The sequence below is a fragment of the Gossypium arboreum genome, chromosome 9 (assembly GCF_025698485.1).
Source record: "Gossypium arboreum isolate Shixiya-1 chromosome 9, ASM2569848v2, whole genome shotgun sequence".
Taxonomy (NCBI): Eukaryota; Viridiplantae; Streptophyta; class Magnoliopsida; order Malvales; family Malvaceae; genus Gossypium; species Gossypium arboreum.
In genome coordinates this window covers 35,532,958-35,554,160 of record NC_069078.1, presented here as the reverse complement: position 1 = coordinate 35,554,160, position 21,203 = coordinate 35,532,958, and the positions used below count along the sequence as shown (strand labels likewise).

Below are 21,203 nucleotides of genomic sequence, written 5' to 3'. Positions count from 1 at the left end.
GGCCTTAGAATTTCCTTGATGCTCAAATAAATTGTATTGAATTGCTTGATGTAGTATAAAATGTGCATGACCATTGTGTATTCAAGCTAAAGAGTGGCCATATGACCATTTAAAATCCTTGTCATATTCGCCATAAGCAAGCACAATGAGGTTTTAATAAATTGAATTTGTTTGAATTAGCTCAAGAGCTAAGAGGGCCACAATTGGACAAGGGAAGGAAAAGGTGATCGAATAGCCGAAAAAGCCGTTCGACAACATCCGAGGTAAGTTCTCAAGAAGTGACCTTACTTGAATTATGTGAGATGAAATATGGTTGTGTATGATTATTGATTATGTGTGTATGAGTATTTGAATTCCACCGGGCTAAGTCCCAAGGCGAATATGCTAATGATTATAATTGTGTTTGAGCCTTAGTAACGAAAATGAAATATGTATGTCCAATGATTATTGATGTATGTGTGCATGAGAAATTGAATGATATCTGGGCTAAGCCGAAGACAATTATGCTGGAAATTATATCCGGTTAAGACCCAAGGCAATTGTGCTAGTGGCTATATCAGGGCTAAGACCGAAGGCATTCGTATGCGAGTTATTCGATCCGGCTAAGACCAAGGCATTTGTGCACGTGATTATATCCGGTTATATTCCGAAGAATCTTGGGCTGGAGGTGAGTGTTGGTTGCTGTAATGAATTCAATTAGTGCACTCGGAAAGCCCAAAGGATAAGGTACGTTATATGTACATTGGAGAGTCGACATGTTTGAGCAACATTCGCTCAATCGACTAATGAATTTCAGTTATTGAATTGATGGATACTTTGTGAAATTATATAATGATGAAGTATGAAGTAAGAATGTGTATTAATGAAATGATGCATTTGGCTATGTGAATGTATTGCTGTAATTAGAGTTGATTATATTCCTTGAGACTTACTAAGCATAAAATGCTTACCCGTTGCTTTGGCTCTCGGTTTTCTAGATTTCGCTCAAGCAATCGGATTTGGGATCGTTGAAGTCGAAGTCATCCACACTATCAAGCCTCCATTTTGGTATAAATTTTGGTTGAACTTGAGATGGCATGTATAGGACTACCCTTGTTTGTTAAATATGTTGTGATGTAAGTATGTACGGCCATGCGAAAATGGCTCGAAAAGGGAAGCATGAACTTAGACTAATTGTGGGTTGTATGTATATATTTGGTGTCATGATGTGGCTATGGCTTGGAAATGGGAATGTTGGTCATATGATCAGCCATTGGCATGGTTAAAATGATCATATATGAACCTATGTATGGCAAGACTAGTTGAATCATGGAGACTACCAAATAGGTAAGTCCTACCTTAAAAACAGATGCTGCCAGCTGCAGTGGCGTGAATGTGAAAAATCACCAAAATTCATAGGAATGGAATTAAATAGTGAATAAGCTATGAAAATGAACCTTGATGAGTCTATTTTCATATGGAAGAAACGAAATGGTCATAGGAGTTACAGGTTAAGAGATATTAAAGCTATTGTGAGACAGGGCCAGAATGGTTTCTGGGTTCCCTGTCGCAACTTTAAAAATTCACTATAAATTATCCAAAAAGAATTAGGAGACATACCTTATATGTAAAGATTCCATTTTGAGTCTAGTTTTATTAGAAACAAACGAAACCAGCATTAAATCCCTGTACAGAGAGATATTCAAGTTATACCGTGCGAAGGTCAGAGCAGTTGATCCCTGTAACATGGGTAACTTTAACTAATAAACTGTACCAATTGGCCCGACCAAAAATCCTAGAAATAAATCCATGGATGAATATATGAGTCTAAATTCAGGGAAAATTTACGAAACCAGTTTCCGAGTTTTGAAACTCGAGATATGATTTTTAAGGCGACAGTGACGCAGTTTTCCAGCCTGACTGGAAATGTCAAATTGGTGGGCAAAAACATGTGAACTTGGCTTGTTAACCCCTCGGGTCCGACACCGGCAATGGTCTCGGGTTTGGGGTGTTACAGTTAATAAGGTTAATTTATTAAATGTTTAATAACATTATATTAAATAAAACATAAAATAAAATGTTATCATGCATTATTTTGTTCATTAAAGCCGAAACTAGGAAAAAGAAAAGGAAAAGAAAGGCCAAGCATATTCGGGCCCCGTTGAGTCAAAATTCAAGATTAAGAGCAAAAAGGATCGGGTTTGGATCGGGGAAAATAAAAAATCGTTGAATAGTCGATAATCTTTGTCCGTCGATATCCGAGGTAAGTTATTAAGCATATATTTTGTATCGATTTAAATAACCATAATATCTATGTAATTTTGCCGAATTGAATGATATATATATATATGCATGTAGTGATGAAATTATCGAATGTAAAGAGAAGTGAGATGTATTGAGTTGTTGATTTTCGGCACTAAGTGTGTAGGTATAAATATTTACGATTATGAGATTGGCACTAAGTGTGCGAGTTTAATTGTATAGCACTAAGTGTGCAAGTTTGATTATTAAGCACTAAGTGTGCAAACTTACTATATATTTTCGAATAACTATTATCACTAAGTGTGCGACTTTATTGAGTAATCATGGACAGTGGAATGAGTAAATATTTTGAGTTCACGAGGAATAGCCGTTATGTTTATGTTTGAAATTGAGCTTGGAAAGTCTTGAACCTATGTGGTGATTATATTTGAAATCAAATATATAAGATTAATTGGGGAATAGATGAAATGCTATTTAGTTGTATAATTTAAATGAAAATAAAATGATATGTGGAAATGCATCAAATATCATATTGAATGTTATATGAAATGTCAATGGAGACTTGGCTATTCCAGAACATGTAATGATAAATGTGTGAATAGCTTTGTGCTAAAATCATTTTGAAGTTTGAATAAGATGGTGTTTGTGTTTGGAAGATATATGTTATATTGCAGAATGAGATGAAGTGTATTATGCATATATATTTTTTATATATTACATAATGATGGAATGCCATAATGTATTCGGCCTTGTATTTGGAATTGAAGAAATGCTTTATGGTGGAGTAATTATATATTGATTTTAGTTGAATCATAGTATTCAATTAATAAGTGCCTTATACTATGGTAAGCTAGTGATTATACGATTTAGTAGTATGAACTACCTAAATGGTATTTGAGATATCAAGTTTAATTTTTAGAGTTTAATTGCTTGTAACTTACTAAGCTAAATTAGCTTATACTGTGTTTGGATAATTGTTTTTGATTTATAGGTTTTGGTAATCATTACGTGCTCGGGGATCGTCAGTGGAGCTCGTCACACTATCGTTTATAATTTGGTACCCTTGAAAGCTTAAGTTTAAACTTATGGCATGTATAAGCTATTCTATCTTTTGAATCCATTTTGAATGAGAAGTGTATTTAAGCCATGCGAAATTGGCTTAGTTATTATATGTTATGTTTGGTTTAAAATCTTCTTGGTTAGATGTTTTGATATGTTTGATTTGATGGTTTAGTTGCGATTTAAATCTATTTGATAAGTATAGATTATAATTTGCATAATTGATACATATATATGTTCGGCTATAGGGTGTTAATTAACAGAACATATATACTTTTGAATTTGCACATATGTCATTGTTGTTATATGAATTGATTGAGTTATACTCTAAAAATGATAGATGGTATGGGAATTGAATACACTAGTGGTTGGTATGTGTTCTTAAAATTGGTTATATTAAGATGATCAAATGCACATAGCTTTGTAATTAGTAAATAAGCATGTTTGGTCTTTAAATGAATTGTCAAGTTTGTTCTATTTATTTTTTTATAATAGCCAATTTTAATGCTTCACATGATTTAAATAGTAAGCTATGTGAAATGTTTTATTTGGTTAAATAGTACTTGTAAATAATTATGAAGTCAAAGGTTTAATATTTGATTTGAATTCATTTGAACTTGGGAATTATAATTCGTGCATACAGTGTGATTAATAATTTAATATATTTATTTTACGAATAAGATCTATGAAGTTATGTGATTGTACGAGTACTATGTTTTTCTTTAGTAATACCTCGTAGTCCCACCGATGACTGATGCGAGTTAGGGGTGTTACATTTTATTGGTATCAGAGCTACGGTTTAGCCGATTCTCAGATTAACGTAGCGTGTTTGAGTTTAGCTATACATGCCATAAATTATATTGTGATAGTGTGATGACTCCTAACACTTGAAATGTGTTTCTCGTATAGTAATGGATCCTGATCCCGATTGAGCCATAGCAGACGATGTCGAGAGTGTAGCGCTTGCTCCAGCTCAAGGGACAGCGCAGGTTGATTCTCGGCCGAATGCAAGTAACCATGATGATGAGGCTAAACAAGCCTTTTATAATATGATGAATGAGTGGTTTACTCAATATATTCGGACAGATCCGGCTGTTCAACAACCCCCGAACCCGAATAACCCACCTTCGATGCCTGTGGTACCTCCTGCTATTAATCCTGTGAGATTAAATAAGCCCCCTGTTGATAAAATTCAAAAATACGAGGCCCAAGAATTTAGGGTCACAGATGATGATAATGTTGAGAGGGCTGAATTTTGGCTCGATAACACTATCCGAGTATTTGAAGAACTATCATATACTCCTGATGAGTGTCTAAAGTGTGCCATGTCTTTGTTACGCGATTCTGCCTATCATTGGTCGAATACTTTGGTTTCGGTTGTGCCGAAAGAACGGGTCACCTGGGAATTCTTTCAGACTGAATTTCGTAAGAAATATATCAGCCAGAGATTCATAGATCAGAACTGTAAAGAGTTTCTTGAGCTTAAACAGGGTCGTATGACTGTCACCGAATACGAGCGAAAATTTCTGAGACTCATTCGATATACCCGAGAGTGTGTTTCGACTGAAGCTGTTATGTGTTAAAGATTTGAAAAAGGGCTGAATGAAGACATAAAATTGCTTGTTGGCATACTTGAAATAAAAGAGTTCGTAGTACTTGTCGAGCGAGCTTGCAAAGCTAAAGAGCTTGGGAAAAAGAAAAGAAAAGCCGAGTTCGAAGATAGAAATTTTCGCAAGAGATCAACGAGTAAGACTTTTTAGCCAGCATCAAAGAAGTTCAGAGATGATAGCAACCGATAGCTCTACCGTATCTTTTGTTTCATTTCTTCTGGAACAATCACAAAGACTTTTTTGATCATAGATGTCCTACCAGAAATTCAATAAGCGAATTCGGAAAAATTTAAGGAATAACAACTATGAAAATAAGGGCTTCCGTTCGTAAAATTTGTGAAAAATGTCACCTAATCCGTAGGAGGGGACGAATTATCGTAATTTGTTTTAACCCGTGTAGTAAAAGACAAAATTTGCTTATCTTTCCTCTTCTTTTTTATTTGTTCACACTGCCTCGTTGCGGGACTTAACCCAACACTTTATGGCATGAGCTGACGACAGCCATGCACCACTTGTGTCTGCGTTCCTGAAGGCAGCCCTCTCTTTCAAGAGGATTTGCAGCATGTCAAGCCCTGGTAAGGTTCTTCACTTTGCATCGAATTAAACCACTCCCTCCGGTCGCTTCACTGCGATCGCCTCTCTCTCTTTCACCTTCCTACAAGATAAAGAGACTTACCGTACTGTGACATTTCTCTATCTTTATTTTAGTCACTGGGATACGAGCCCATGCAAAAGGTTTGGTTAAGATATGCTAGATTCCACCAAATATACAAATGGAACCTAACCATACATGTCCTCCAATCTTTTATCTACACCGAATACAAAAAGTGATGCCTGGTCCAATCAAAAGAATTTCTTTCCTTTATTTATATAAAGATTGGCGATATAACTAGGAAGACGTTTCAAATACCATACATGAGTTACTGGACATGTCAGCCTTATGTATCCCATTTGATATCTTCATATCCGACACCACGTCTGTATTGTAAATATGCGGTTACGAATAATCCAGCCAAAGTAATAGGAATTAGACCTAAGACGATTCCAAATAGAAAAACTTCAATCATTTCAATTTCGACTTCGATTCTTGAATAATCCACATCACTTCTGCTTCTATTGTAACAAAAGATTCCCTTTTTATATGGAAAAGGCCCGTATCAATCCACCAATGAGGAATTACCAAAACATTTGACCTTTCACACATTAACGATTTGCGTGGGATAAGGTAATTTTAGACAGGTTTCCTTTGAAGTGGATACCTGAATCCCAAGTATGGCCCCTTATTATTCTATTGATCTTGTCTTCTAATTTGCATTTTTGAATTTAATAAAGAATATAACTCTTTCTTTGAATTTTTTTTTTTGAGTTCGGCCGCGAGGTTCTAAGGGAAGGAATTGAACCGCCTATTTCGACCGGGGAGAATAGGCCATTCGACAAGGGGATTCTGAAATAGTGGAAGCTTGGTTCGATCAAGCCGCTGAGTATTGGAAACAGGCTATAGCGACACAGTACGATGAAAGTTGTAAGCTGTGTTCGGGGGGGAGCTACTTTCTTTCAACGACCTCCTGCTATGTGCTATGCTAACGAGGGGTCTTAAGCTTAAACAAACAAAGTACCAAGAACTTTTGGATATTATAAGTTTTTCTATTATATCCCAATTTCTCCTTCTGCTTTAGGATTAGCCCAGCTTATAAAATAAAAGAATCCTCTTTTTTACAGTCTTATTTATTATGATAAGAAAGCGCTCTTAGTTCAGTTCGGTAGAACGTGGGTCTCCAAAACCCAATGTCGTAGGTTCAAATCCTACAGAGCATGATTCCGCTCTTGTTAGGTCAAAAATTACACCGAGACGGGAAATGAAAACTATTAGCCCCACACGAAGTTTGTGAATAAGTGATTGTCTGATAATGAGCAAGGAATATCCGCCTTTCTGCTAAAAATGATCACTATGAGTCAGACTCAATAGAATTTGATCAATCCTTTTTTCTATCGTTAAGGTGGAGAACTGTCCCGCCGTATGAAAGCAATACTCTAACCACTGAGTTAAGTAGGTCATTTATTATCACAAGAATTCATAAAGAGAAAGAAAAGGGACCATGGATAAATCCAAGCAACTCTTTCTTAAATCCAAGCGATCTTTTCGTAGGCATTTGCCCCCGATCCAATCGGGGGATCGCGGGGTCAATATCAGCAATGCAGTTCATCCAACGATAAACCTAATTTCGATCCGCAAGGACCATGTTTGGGAATTGTTTGATCGTCTTTCTCTGAGTAAGAGGCGAAACATAATCAACTTGAACTCGGGACAACTATTCGAAATCTTAGTGAAAGACTGGATTTGTTATCTCCTGTTTGCTTTTCGTGAAAAAATACCAATTGAGGTGGAGGGTTTCTATTTAAGACTACTGTTTAGCTTTCTATACGAAATCGACACTCACAAGCAACTTTGATTGCCAGTGTTGGTAATACTCGATCGAATAAACCCGAGTGTCAGCAATGTGGAAGGCGGCATGTGGGTGAATGTTGGGGCAAGTATAACAATAGAGTCTGTTATAGATATGGTCCACGAGATCATTTCATTCGGGATTGCCCGGAGCCAGTTGAAAAAGATAATGTTTAGAGTGTTAGATTGAGTGGCGTTGCAACTAGAGGTAGACCACCCAGGAACACGGGAGGTAGGAGTGGTACTCAGAGAGGGGCTTCGAACCCACCAGTTCGATTCGAGACTTGTGCCCCTACCAGAGCATATGCCATTCGCGCTCGAGAGGAGGCCTCATCCCCTGATGTTATTACCGGTATATTCACTCTCTATAATATTAGTGTGATTGCTTTAATTGATCCCGGTTCAACTCATTCTTATGTGTGTGAAACATTAGTATCCAGTAAGACTTTGCCTGTTGAGTCTACTGAGTTTGTGATTCGGGTATCAAACCCTTTGGGCCGATGTGTGTTAGTTGATAAAGTGTGTAAGAACTACCCCCTGATGATTCGAAATTCGTGTTTCCCGACTAATTTAATGCTATTTCCGTTTGATGAGTTTGATATAATTCTGGGAATAGATTGGTTAACAATGCATGATGCAGTGGTGAATTGTAAAAGAAAGACTATCGATTTGCGGTGCCAGAATGAAGAGATAATCCAAATTGAGTCTATTGATTTGAATGGTTTACCCGTAGTGATATCTTCTGTATGGGCTCAGAAGTATGTGAGAAAGGGTTGTGAAGCTTACCTTGTGTGTGTGCTTGATAGTAAAGTAACTGAAAAGAAGATTGAATCTGTACCAGTGATGTGCGAGTATTTGGATGTGTTCCCTGAAGAATTGTCGGGGTTGCCGCCTATTCAGGAAGTAGAGTTTGGCATTGAGTTAGTACTGGGGACGACTCCGATTTCGATTGCTCCGTACCGAATGGCACCTACTGAGTTAAAAGAATTGAAAGCTCAGTTACAGGTGCTGACAGATAGAGGTTTTGTGCGACCGCGTTTCTCTCCCTGGGGTGCGCCAGTTCTATTTGTGAAAAAGAATGATGGAACTATGAGAATGTGCATTGATTATCGACAACTCAATAAAGTGACCATAAAGAATAAATATCCGCTGCCATGCATTGATGATTTGTTCAATCAGCTAAAGGGAGCTTCCGTGTTTTCGAAAATAGATTTGAGATCGGGTTACTATCAGTTGCGAGTTAGAGATTCTGATGTGCCTAAGACTGCTTTCCAAATGAGGTACAGACATTATGAGTTTTTGGTGATGCCGTTCGGACTTACTAATGCACCTGCTGTTTTCATGGATTTGATGAATCGGATCTTCATACAATACTTAGATTGGTTTGTGGTTGTATTTATTGATGATATACTGATCTACTCTCATGATGAAATTGAGCATGTCGAGCACTTGAAATTAGTATTACAAACTTTGTGAGATAAATAGTTGTATGCAAAGTTCAATAAATGTGAGTTCTGGTTGCACGAGGTTAGCTTTTTGGGGCATGTGGTTTCGGCATCGGGAATATGGGTTGATTCGAGTAAGATTTTGGCTATACTTGATTGGAAATCCCCGAAAATGTTTAATAAGTTTAGAGTTTTCTAGGACTTGCTGGTTACTACAGGCGATTTGTAAAAAGTTTCTCGATGATTGCAACTCCGATGACAAAGCTACTTCAAAAATATATTAGATTTGAGTGGACAGAAATGTGTCAGAAAAGCTTCGACCAATTGAAAACTTTATTGACTGAAGCTCCAGTGCTTGTTCAATCGGAATCGGGTAAAGAGTTCGTTATTTTTAGTGATGCATCCTTGAATGGTTTGGGCTGTGTTCTAATGTAGGAAGGCAAAGTTGTAGCTTATGCCTCAAGATAGTTAAAGCCGCACGAAAAGAACTATTCGACACACGATCTCGAATTGGCCGGTATAGTGTTTGCTTTGAAGATATGGCGTCATTATTTGTTCGGTGAAAAATGTCATGTTTATTCTGATCACAAAAGTCTCAAATATTTGATGACTCAAAAAGATTTGAATTTGAGACAGCGAAGATGGTTAGAGTTGCTTAAAGATTATGAGCTTGTGATTGATTATCACCCGGGAAAGGCTAATGTGGTTGCTGATGCCCTAAGCTGACAATCACTGTTTGCTCTGCATGCAATGAATGCATATATGGCTATGACTAACGATGGTGTGATTATAGCAAAATTAAAAGCGAGACCATTATTTGTTCAGCAAATTTGTGAAGCTCAAAGTATTGACGAGGATTTGATAGCAAAAAGGAATCACTATAATTTGAATGCTGACTCGACATTTCAGGTTGATGCTGAAGGATGTTTGCGGTTCAGAAACCGAATATGTGTACCAAAGGATCCTGAGTTGATTCAGATGATTTGTAATGAAGCACATAATAGTTGGTTGTCTATTCACCCGGGTAGCACGAAGATGTATAATGATCTGAAACAGTACTACTGGTGGCACGGTATGAAAAAAGATATTTCAAACTTCGTGTCTAAATGTTTGATATGTCAGCAGGTAAAAGCTGAGCATCAGGTATCATCAGGATTACTTCAGCCGATTATGATACCTGAATGGAAATGGGATCGAGTCACGATAGATTTCGTATCTGGTTTACCGTTAACACCGAGCAAGAAAGATGCAATCTGGGTTATTGTTGATAGATTGACAAAGTCGACTCACTTTATTCTGGTCCGTACAGATTACTTGCTCGATAAGCTAGCTGAATTGTACATTACTCAGATTGTACGATTACACGGGGTACCTATTTCTATTATTTTGGATAGAGATCCAAGGTTTACATTGCGGTTTTGGAAGAAACTACAAGATGCATTAGGTGCTAAATTATATTTTAGCACTGCTTTCCACCCCCAAATGGATGGTCAGTCCGAACGAATCATTCAAATACTTGAGGATATGTTGAGATGTTGTGTTCTCAAGTTCGAGGGTAAGTGGGAAAGATACTTGTCCCTGATCGAATTTGCGTACAATAATAGCTTTCAGTCGAGTATCAAGATGGCACGTTATGAAGCTTTGTACGGTAGTAAATGTCGTACACCTTTGTACTGGACCGAGCTTTGTAAGAATAAGATATACGGGGTTGATTTGGTGAAAGAGACTGAGCAGAAAGTAAAAGTCCGTAAAATTTTGAAAGCAGCTTCAGATCGTCAGAAATCATATGCGGATTTGAAGCATAAAGACATGGAATTTCAGATAGGAGACCGGGTATTTTTGAAAGTCTCGCCGTGGAAGAAAATTCTTAGATTTGGTCGCAAAGGCAAGTTAAGGCTGAGATTTATTGGGCCGTATGAGATTGTAGAGTGGATTGGGTCGGTTGCGTATAAATTACTGTTGCCACCTGAGCTAGAAAAGATCCATAATGTTTTTCATGTTTCGATGCTCCGACGGTATAGATCCGACCCTTCTCATGTGATTAACCCATCCGAAATTGAGATTCAGTCTGATTTGACTTATGAGGAAGAATCAATTCGTATTCTGGCTCGCGAAGTGAAAGAGTTGTGAAATAAGAAAATCTTATTGGTGAAAGTGCTTTGGCTTAAGCACAGGGTCAAGGAAACAACTTGGGAGCTTGAGAATTTGATGAAAGAACGTTATCCAAACCTATTCATTGCTAAGATTTTTAGGGACGAAAATCCCTAAGGGAGGGAGAGTTGTAACAGCCTGATTTTGACCCTAATTAGAACGGTGGTTTCAGGACCACGAATCCGAGTCAGAAAAATATTTAAATATTATTTTCTATGCTTAAAATGTATGAATTTACTTGTGTGAAAGTTTTATTTAAAAATTTTATCGTTTAGATGTCAATTTGATAAAAAGGGGTTTACTCGTGAAAAAAATGAAAAGTGATTGGTTAATTATTAAAGTGTCAAAATTGCTTTGTTCATTAAACATAGAGTCTTTATGTTGCAATTTGTCCATGAATAATAATGATGGATGGTTTTAATACTTATATTATAAGGTTTTATATTTTGTTAATAAGGTTAATTTAGTAAATGTTTAATAACATTATATTAAATAAAACATAAAATAAAATGTTATGCATTATTTTGTTCATCAAAGTTGAAACTAGGAAAAAGAAAAGGGAAAGAAAGACCAAGCATATTCGGCCATTGTTGAGTCAAAATTCAAGATCAAGAACAAAAAGGATCGGGTTTGGATCGGGGAGAATAAAAAATCGTTGAATAGTCGATAATCTCTATCCGTCGATATCCGAGGTAAGTTATTAAGCATATATTTTGTATCGATTTAAATAACCATAATATCTATGTAATTTTTCCCAATTGAATGATATATATATATATATGCATGTAGTGATGAAAGTATCGAATGTAAAAAGAAGTGAGATGTATTGAGTTGTTGATTTTTGACACTAAGTGTGCAGGTATAAATATTTACGATTATGAGATTGGCACTAAGTGTGTGAGTTTAATTGTATAGCATTAAGTGTGCGAGTTTGATTATTAAGCACTAAGTGTGCAAACTTACTATATATTTTCGAATAACTGTTAGCACTAAGTGTGCGACTTTATCGAGTAATCATGGACAGTGGAATGAGTAAATATTTTGAGTTTGTGAGGAATAGCCGTTATGTTTATGTTTGAAATTGAGCTTGGAAAGTCTTGAACCTATGTGGTGATTATATTTGAAATCAAATATATAAGATTAATTGGGGAATAGATGAAATGCTATTTAGTTGTATAATTTAAATGAAAATAAAATGATATGTGGAAATGCATCAAATATCATATTGAATGTTATATGAAATGTCAATGGAGACTTGGCTATTCCAGAACATGTAATGATAAATGTGTGAATAGCTTTGTGCTAAAATCATTTTGAAGTTTGAATAAGATGGTGTTTGTGTTTGGAAGATATATGTTATATTGCAGAATGAGATGAAGTGTATTATGCATATATATATTTTTTATATATTACATAGTGATGGAATGCCATAATGTATTCGGCCTTGTATTTGGAATTGAAGAAATGCTTTATGGTGGAGTAATTATATATTGATTTTAGTTGAGTCATAGTATTCAATTAATAAGTGCCTTATACTATGGTAAGCTAGTGATTATACGATTTAGTAGTATGAACTACTTAAATGGTATTTGAGATATCAAGTTTAATTTTTAGAGTTTAATTGCTTGTAACTTACTAAGCTAAATTAGCTTATATTGTGTTTGGATAATTGTTTTTGATTTATAGGTTTTGGTAATCATTACATGCTCGAGAATCGTCAGTGAAGCTCGTCACACTATCCTTTATAATTTGGTACCCTTGAAAGCTTAAGTTTAAACTTATGGCATGTATAAGCTATTCTATCTTTTGAATCCATTTTGAATGAGAAGTGTATTTAAGCCATGCGAAATTGGCTTAGTTATTATATGTTATGTTTGGTTTAAAATCTTCTTGGTTAGATGTTTTGATGTTTTTGGTTTGATGGTTTAGTTGCGATTTAAATCTATTTGATAAGTATAGATTATAATTTGCATAATTGATACATATATATGTTCGGCTATAGGGTGTTAATTAACAGAACATATATACTTTTGAATTTGCACATATGTCATTGTTGTTATATGAATTGATTGAGTTATACTCTAAAAATGATAGATGGTATGGGAATTGAATACACTAGTGGTTGGTATGTGTTCTTAAAATTGGTTATATTAAGATGATCAAATGCACATAGCTTTGTGATTAGTAAATAAGCATGTTTGGTCTTTAAATGAATTGTCAAGTTTGTTCTGTTTATTTTTTTATAATAGCCAATTTTAATGCTTCACATGATTTGAATAGTAAGCTATGTGAAATGTTTTATTTGGTTAAATAGTACTTGTAAATAATTATGACGTCAAAGGTTTAATATTTGATTTGAATTCATTTGAACTTGGGAATTATAATTCGTGCATACAGTGTGATCAATAATTTAATATATTTATTTTACGAATAAGATCTATGAAATTATGTGATTGTACGAGTACTATGTTTTTCTTCAATAATACCTCGTAACCCCACCGGTGACGGATGCAAATTAGGGGTGTTACAGAAATTGCCCTTTGACAATTAGAGCTCATCGTTTTTCGGCTAACTTGGTGTTATTGCCATTTAATGAATTTTATGTAATCCTTGGGATGGATTGGTTGACTTTTCATGGGGTTGTAGTAGATTGTGGACGAAAATTTATTGAGCTGAAATGTGAAGATGGGAATGTTCTTCGGGTTGATCCAGGTAAATTAGGTGGATTTCCTGAAGTGTTATCATCTATGACGACAAAGAGTTATTTAAGAAAAGGGTGTAAGGCTTACCTTGCCCTTGTATTGAATAATCAAGCATCTAAATTGAAGATTGAGTCAGTGCCAGTGGTATGTGAGTTCACGGGCGTATTTTCAGAGGGATTGCTTAGATTGCCTCCCATGGGGGAAGTTGAATTTGTAATCGAGTTAGTCCCCGGTATGGCACCCATCTCGATTGCTCCATATAGGATGGCTCCTACGGAGTTGAAAGTTCAACTACAAAATTTGATTGACAAGGGTTTCGTGAGACCGAGTTTTTCCCTGTTGGGAGCTCCAATACTTTTTGTGAAGAAGAAAGACCGGGCGATGAGGCTATGTATAGACTACGGGCAGCTCAACAAGGTGACTATGAAGAATAAGTATCCCTCGCAAAGGATCGATGATTTGTTCGATCAGTTGAAGGGAGCTATCATGTTTTCTAAGATCGACTTAAGGTCTAGCTATGACTAGCTAAAAGTTAAGGAACAAGATGTACCGAATCCACGTTTAGGATGAGGTATGGGCACTATGAGTTTCTTGTTATGCCATTCGGTTTAACAAATGTCTTTGCAGTGTTTATGGATTTGATGAACTGTATTTTTCAGCCGTATTTGGATAAGCTTGTGGTGGTCTTTATCGACGACATATTGATTTACTCACGTGATGAGAATGAGCACGTGGAGCATCTGAGAACGGTTTTACAAACCTTGAGAGATAAGTAGTTATGTGCCAAGTTCGGTAAGAGTGATTTTTGGCTTAAAGAAGTTGGATTCTTGGGACACGTATCTCAAGAGATGGAATCAGAGTTGACCCAAGTAAGATCTCGGCCATTGTTGAGTGGAAACCGCCAAGGAATGTGACGGAGGTTCGAAGTTTTTTGGGTTTGGATGGGTACTACAGAAGATTTGTGAATGGATTATCTATGATAGCTACTCTGATGACAAGGTTGTTACAAAAGGATGTCAAGTTTGAATGGACGGATAAGTGCCAACAGAGTTTTAAGAAACTAAAGGCTTTGTTGACCGAAGCTCTAGTTTTAGTGCAACCAGAATCGGGAAAAGAGTTTATGGTGTATAGTGATGCATCATTGAATGGGTTAGGGTGCATGATCATGCAAGAAGGTAAGGTAATAGCCTATGCCTTGAGACAGCTAAAGCCACACGAGAGAAATTACCTGACCCATGATTTGGAGCTAGCAGTTATAGTGTTTGGTTGAAAATTTGGAGGCAGCATTTGTATGGTGAGAGATGTCAGGTATTCGCCGACCATAAAAGTCTAGAGTATTTGATGACTCAGAAGGAGTTGAATCTACAGAAACGAAGGTGGCTGGAGTTGATAAAGGATTATGAGTTATTTATTGACTACGATCTGGGAAAGGCGAAAGTGGTCGCCGATGCTTTGAGTAGGAAATCATTGTTCGCCTTAAGAGCTATGAATGCTCAGTTGTCTGTGACTGGTGATGGTTCAATTCTAGCGGATTTGAGAGCTAGACCATTGTTCCTGCAAGAGATTTACGAAGCCCATAATAACGACAGTGAATTGCAAGTAAAGAGAACTCAGTGTGAGTTGGGTGTTGAATCAAATTTTCGAATTAGAACCGACGGATGCTTGATGTTTCAAGATAGAGTTTGTGTACCAAAGGATAATGAGCTTATTTAGAATATTTTATGAGAGACTCATAGTGGTTGCTTATCTATCTATCCGGGTAGCGTAAAGATGTATAACGACTTGAAGAAAATGTACTGGTGGTTGGGGATGAAAAGAGACATTTTTAAATTTGTTTCTAAGTGTCTAGTTTGTCAGAAAGTGAAGGTTGAACACCAGCTACCTTCGAGTTTACTTCAGCCTATCATGGTCCCTGAGTGGAAGTAGGACCTGATTACTATGGACTTTGTGATAGGTTTGCCAGTAACCCTGAGGAAGAAAGATGCCATGTGGATCGTGGTTGATAGACTCACCAAGTTGGCACATTTTATACCAGTGTGTACCGACTACTCCCTTGAGAAATTGGCTGATTTGTATATTTTGGAGATAATGAGACTTCACATGGTGCCCTTATCGATTATTTCTGATAGAGATCTGAGGTTTACCTCGAGGTTTTGGAAGAAGTTGCAAGAAGCTTTGGGGACAAAGTTGAACTTTAACACAACTTTCCACCCGCAAACCGACAGACAGTCGGAGAGAGTAATTCAGATCTTAGAAGATATGTTGCGTCGTTATGTCCTGGAGTTCCAAGGCAGTTGGGAAAAGTATTTTCCGCTGGTCGAATTTGCTTATAACAATAGCTACCAGTCGAGTTTGAAAATGGCACCTTATGAAACATTGTATGAGCGTAAGTGCCAAAAACGCCTTTGTATTGGATCAAGCTTAGAGAGAGTCAGATTCACGGGGTCGACTTAGTCAAGGAGACCGAAGAAAAAGTTAAGCTGATTCGTGATGTCTAAAGGCCACTTTGGATAGACAAAAATCCTACGCAGATTTGAAATGAAAAGAGATTGACTTTCAAGTCGGAGATAAGGTATTTCTAAAAGTATCCCCATGGAAGAAGGTTCTTAAATTCGACAAAAAGGGTAAACTGAGTTCGCATTTTATCGGACCTTATGAGGTGATTGAGAAAATTCGGCCAGTAGCCTATCGGTTAGCCTTACCATCGAAATTGGAAAAGATCCATGACGTATTCCATGTATCCATGTTACGCCGATACCGCTCGGATCCTCCGCATGTGATTTCACCGGAAGAAATTGAAATAAGTCCGGATATGACCTATAGTGAAGAATCGATTAAGATTTTGGATCGAGAGGCCAAGAAGTTGAGGAATAAAAGTGTACCACTTGTAAAGGTTTTGTTGCATAGACATGGATTCAAGGAAGCCACGTGGGAACCCGAAAAGACTATGAGAGATCAATACCCGAACTTGTTCACCGATAAGATTTTTGGAGACGAAAATCCCTAAGGGGGAGAATTGTAACAGCCCGAATTTGGGCCTAGTCAGAACAGTGGTTTCAGGACCACTAATCTGAAGTCATAGAAAGTATTTTATTATTAATTTTAAGTTAAAATATGTTTATATTAGTGCATGAAAAATTTGGTGAAGTAATTTTAATGATTTCATGCTTAATTGTGAAAAAAGACTAAATCACATAAAGTGCAAAAGTCCGATTTTGATAGCTAAGGGTGTCAAATAGCTAGAGAACCTAAATTGGAGGCCTTTAAAGGGCAATTAGACCCTTTAGAATAGCATGGCTGACCATAGGAGACAAAGGTGGTCAAAAGTCAAAATTTGGTGAAATTAGGTGTTGAAATTGAATAAAATAAAACAAATAGTAAAAAGTTGACATTTTTTTTTCATCTCTCTCTTTCTTCTCCACCGATTTTTCTCCAAGAAAATAGCCATGGAAGCTTGAAAAAAATTTTCAGCAACTTAAAGCCTTTGCAAGTAAGTGTTTTGAAGGTTTTTCTTGAGTATTTTTGTACTTTTAGAACCCTTGTAACATAAGCTTTCAAATGAGGGGACTATTTTGCAAAATGGTTGGAAGTCTAGGGTTTTTCCATGAGTGTGTTCATGTTGCTTTCTGAAATTTTATGGAAGAAAATGAGTTATGGTAGTCTAATAAACAACTTTTGTGAAGTAGTTTCCATGAAAACCCTAACTAAGGACCATTTTGCATAAGTTGTAAAATAGGTGATAAATGTGTGAAATAAGGAGAATTGTGGGCTGCTTTTAGTATAAAAAGTGATCAGCTAGGCTTGATTAGTGAGAAAATGTGAAAAAAATCAATTTTAGGACCTAGGGGTAAAATGGTCATTTTTTAAAAGTCTAGGGGTAAAATGGTCATTTTGCCCAAATTTAAATTGTTGAGTACTTAGATTAGTAAAATGATTAAATTTGTGAATTTTTATCATTAAAGATCAAGAATTACAAAATCTGGGCCTAGACCGGGGAAAAGCCAAACTAGCGGAATAAGCCGAGATAACCTCCAAATTTTGAATACTGAGGTAAGTTGTATGTAAATGATACAATTTCATTGTTATTACATGAGTTTAAATTGATATAGCATAAATTGCTTAATTTTGGTAATGAAAATACTTGATGATAATTGAGATAATAGAACTCCCGGGTGAACTTTAAGGACAAATTGGATATTCGTGCCATGACAATTGGGTCATTGGTGCGCTAGTGTAAGACATGTCTGGGACATGCATTGACCACATTATGAGAGCTAGTGTAAGACCATGTCTAGGACATGGCAACGGCATTGAGACGAGAGCTAGTGTAAGACATGTCTGGGACATGCATCAGCCTCAATATGTAAGCCAGTGTAAGACATATCTGGGACATGCATCAGCTATGACATGTGTCAGTGTAAGACCATGTCTGGGACATGGCATCGGCACAGAAATGTAAGAGCCAATGTAAGACCATGTCTGGGACATGGCCTCAGCCTCGATTTCGATAGTCAATGTAAGACCATGCCTGGGACATGGCATCGACTTGTTGGATGAGCCAGTGTAAGACCATGTCTAGGACATGGCATCGGAATTACACCCTATATTTGAGGCTTAATGAATATCCGATAGCATTCCAAGTGGTGCAACGGTGAGAGTCACAGTTTAAGTTAAACAAGGAAAATATAACCATGTTATGAGTGGTACAAGTACCTATTTGAAATGTATGAGATGTGAGCTCAATATATGTTATGTAAAATGTATTGGCTAGTGATGAGTAAGTTGTGCTTATGCCTACTTAAGTACTATGAGCATGATGGTGAATGGGAAAGTTGTTGTTATATTTATTGCATGCAACTTACTAAGCTTTATGCTTACCTTATTTTCTTTCCATTTTCTTATAGTGCCACCTAGTTAGCATGTGGATTGACGGACGTCGGAGGCATCAATCACATTATCAATCGAAGCACTTGGTATAGTTAGATCTGTTTATTTTGATTATGGCATGTATAGGACCCTGACCTTATGGTTCTGTGTCATTGATAATTGACCAAATGTGTTGGCTTACTTTAACATTTTGATTTATTTTGTGTAAGGCCATGAAAATGGCTAAAGTTAAAAGTTGTTATATGAATACAATAATTTATTTCATAAATAGGTAATTTATTGGTTGTTTTAGTAAATATGAAATGTGTAAAGGCCTTAGATGTGGTTGTTGGATTGAGGAATCATAGTATGATAATCTTTCGCATGATTGATGTTGTTATTTTGTGTTTCAGGGTGGCAAAGGGCTTGGTAAATAGCCCTATGTTGTCCACACGGGTGGAGACACGAGTGTGTGTCTTGGCCGTCACACACGGCCAGCCCCATGGGCATGTTGTCCGGTCGTGTGTCCCCTGTATGTAAAAATTTCAAGTCAGTATACATGGTAGTAAACACACGGACAGATGCATGGCCGTGTGTCTCAGCCATATGGAGGACACGGCCTCTGGCCATAGGCGTGTGTCTTAGACGTGTGCCCCTTATTGGATGCTGACGTCAGAAACAGAATGCCAAGGTTTTTAGACACGGGTGTGTCATGGTCGTGTGAGAGACACGGGCCATGGACACGGGCGTGTGTTAGGCCGTGTGAAAACCCCTGAAGGTTGAAATTTGGAATTAAATTCAGACGAGTATGGGACACAGGCATGTCCCTAGATGTTTAGGTCGTGTGTGTCACATGGGCCATCAGCACGGCCATGTTATAACGACCACACGGGCGTGTTGCCCTTCCACACAGGTGTGTGCCCTGTTCCAAAAATTATTTTTATTTAGTCAGTTTATGGACCTGAGTTGGTTCTGAAGGGTTTCCACGAAAAGTTTGAGGCCTTGTAGGCCCACTTTAAGGAGTTTAAATAGAGTTCATAAGAGTTTTAAATTTAATCAAGTCTTGTGATTCGTAAACGAATGTATGCATGTGGTTAAGTATGGTAATTCCTCGTGCCCAGTCCCAGCCTCGGACTCGGGTAAGGGGTGTTACAATAAGAGAATGGCTAGATAGATGAGTGGCAAATGCAGAGTGGATGACTATGTTTCCGAATACAATGATTCATCATTTTCCACACTCTTTCTCTAATCATTGTCCTCTCCTTATTTAGGTGAAAAAACAAGGGTATAGGTTGTGGTCAAAACAGTTTTGTTTTGAGGTGTGGTGGGTAGTGGAAGAGTCATTTGAGTAGGAGGTGAAAAGGATATGGGACGAGGTTGTAGCTGATATTTTTCCTAAATTGGAACGCATAAGGGAAGGCTTAGGAAGATGGGCGAGCTATGTTAGAAGGAAAAGGGAGGGAATTAAGAAAGATCGAACTAAAAAGTTGGAGGAGTTACTGGAAAAGGAAAGAGATGATGATAATCTTGTGGAGGTTATTGAAACTAAAATCCAATTGAATTTGGAGATTGATAGAGATGATTTGTATTGGGAGCATAGAACAAGAGTGAATTGGTTGAGATTGGGGGATAAAAACATAGCTTTCTTCCATAATTATGCATCCTAACGTAAACGAATGAATAAAATCTAGGGTTTGCAATATGAGGATGAAAGGGTGATGAGGGAGGAGGTAAAGATTGAAATAATTGCATAAAGCTATTTTCAATCCCTATTTGTGTGACACCCCAAGCCTGATCGGGATGGACCATCCGACACACACCCCAATCTTTTAACACCTCATTTATGACTAATTAACTATCATTTATTAATGCGGAAGCAATTTATGAACCATTTTAAAAGTTTTTCTAAGTATTTAAACCTGAGGGTATTTTGGTCATTTTGTCAACTAAGGTTAAATTATCCCGATGTTATTTCTATATAGTTATTGGCCTTTTTTTAGTCAAATTATGTAAGCCCTAAAAATTTTAGCTTAATTCGAGTTCATTTACTATGTCTAATTCAAGTTTTATTATTAGGGACTAAATCATAACTTTTACAAACTTTTGTACATTTTCCAAATTAAAAACTAAGAGTGTTTCTACCAAATATTAACAGTTACAAGTCTAATCCTAAAATATTATCAAGTTTCCCTATCATTAAAGGCTTCAGTTAATCTAATCAAGTTTTAGTACTAAATTATAAATTAAGCAAATTAGCACACTAGATTACAAAAACCAAAAATCAAACCCCCAAAAACCCACATGCCTATGTGAAAAAATACATGTGTAACACCCCAAACCCGGCCCAGACGTTATGGCCGAATCTGACGTGCCACATTGGAGTTGAAAACCCACGTTCCGTTTTAGTGTTTTAAAACCATATATTTTGTTGAGTTAACAAAGTGTATGGAAGTCGGGCACCGTGTAGGTATCCGAGATAGAGGAGGTGAGCCATGAAGGTCGCTAAGTACCAAGCTCTTTAATTGGATCCAATCCTAGACATGCCCACAACCATAGCCACACTTTGTCATATCGAGTTTAAATTTGTTTAAGTGGACGTCTTTGATAAATCTATTAATCGTGGTGTTGAACTCTTTTGAAAACAAGTATCATTTTGAAAACACGTCCTAAGTCTAGCCCATTTGAA

At 36.9% G+C, this 21,203-nt stretch overlaps 1 non-coding gene across 1 annotated transcript; it reads left to right on the top strand.

Moving 5' to 3' along the window:
* Nucleotides 1-6,651: 6,651 nt before the first annotated feature.
* On the top strand, nucleotides 6,652-6,725 carry TRNAW-CCA (transfer RNA tryptophan (anticodon CCA)). Its single transcript has one exon. It is a non-coding gene; the product is annotated as a tRNA-Trp (tRNA).
* The last annotated feature ends 14,478 nt before the right edge of the window (nucleotides 6,726-21,203 follow it).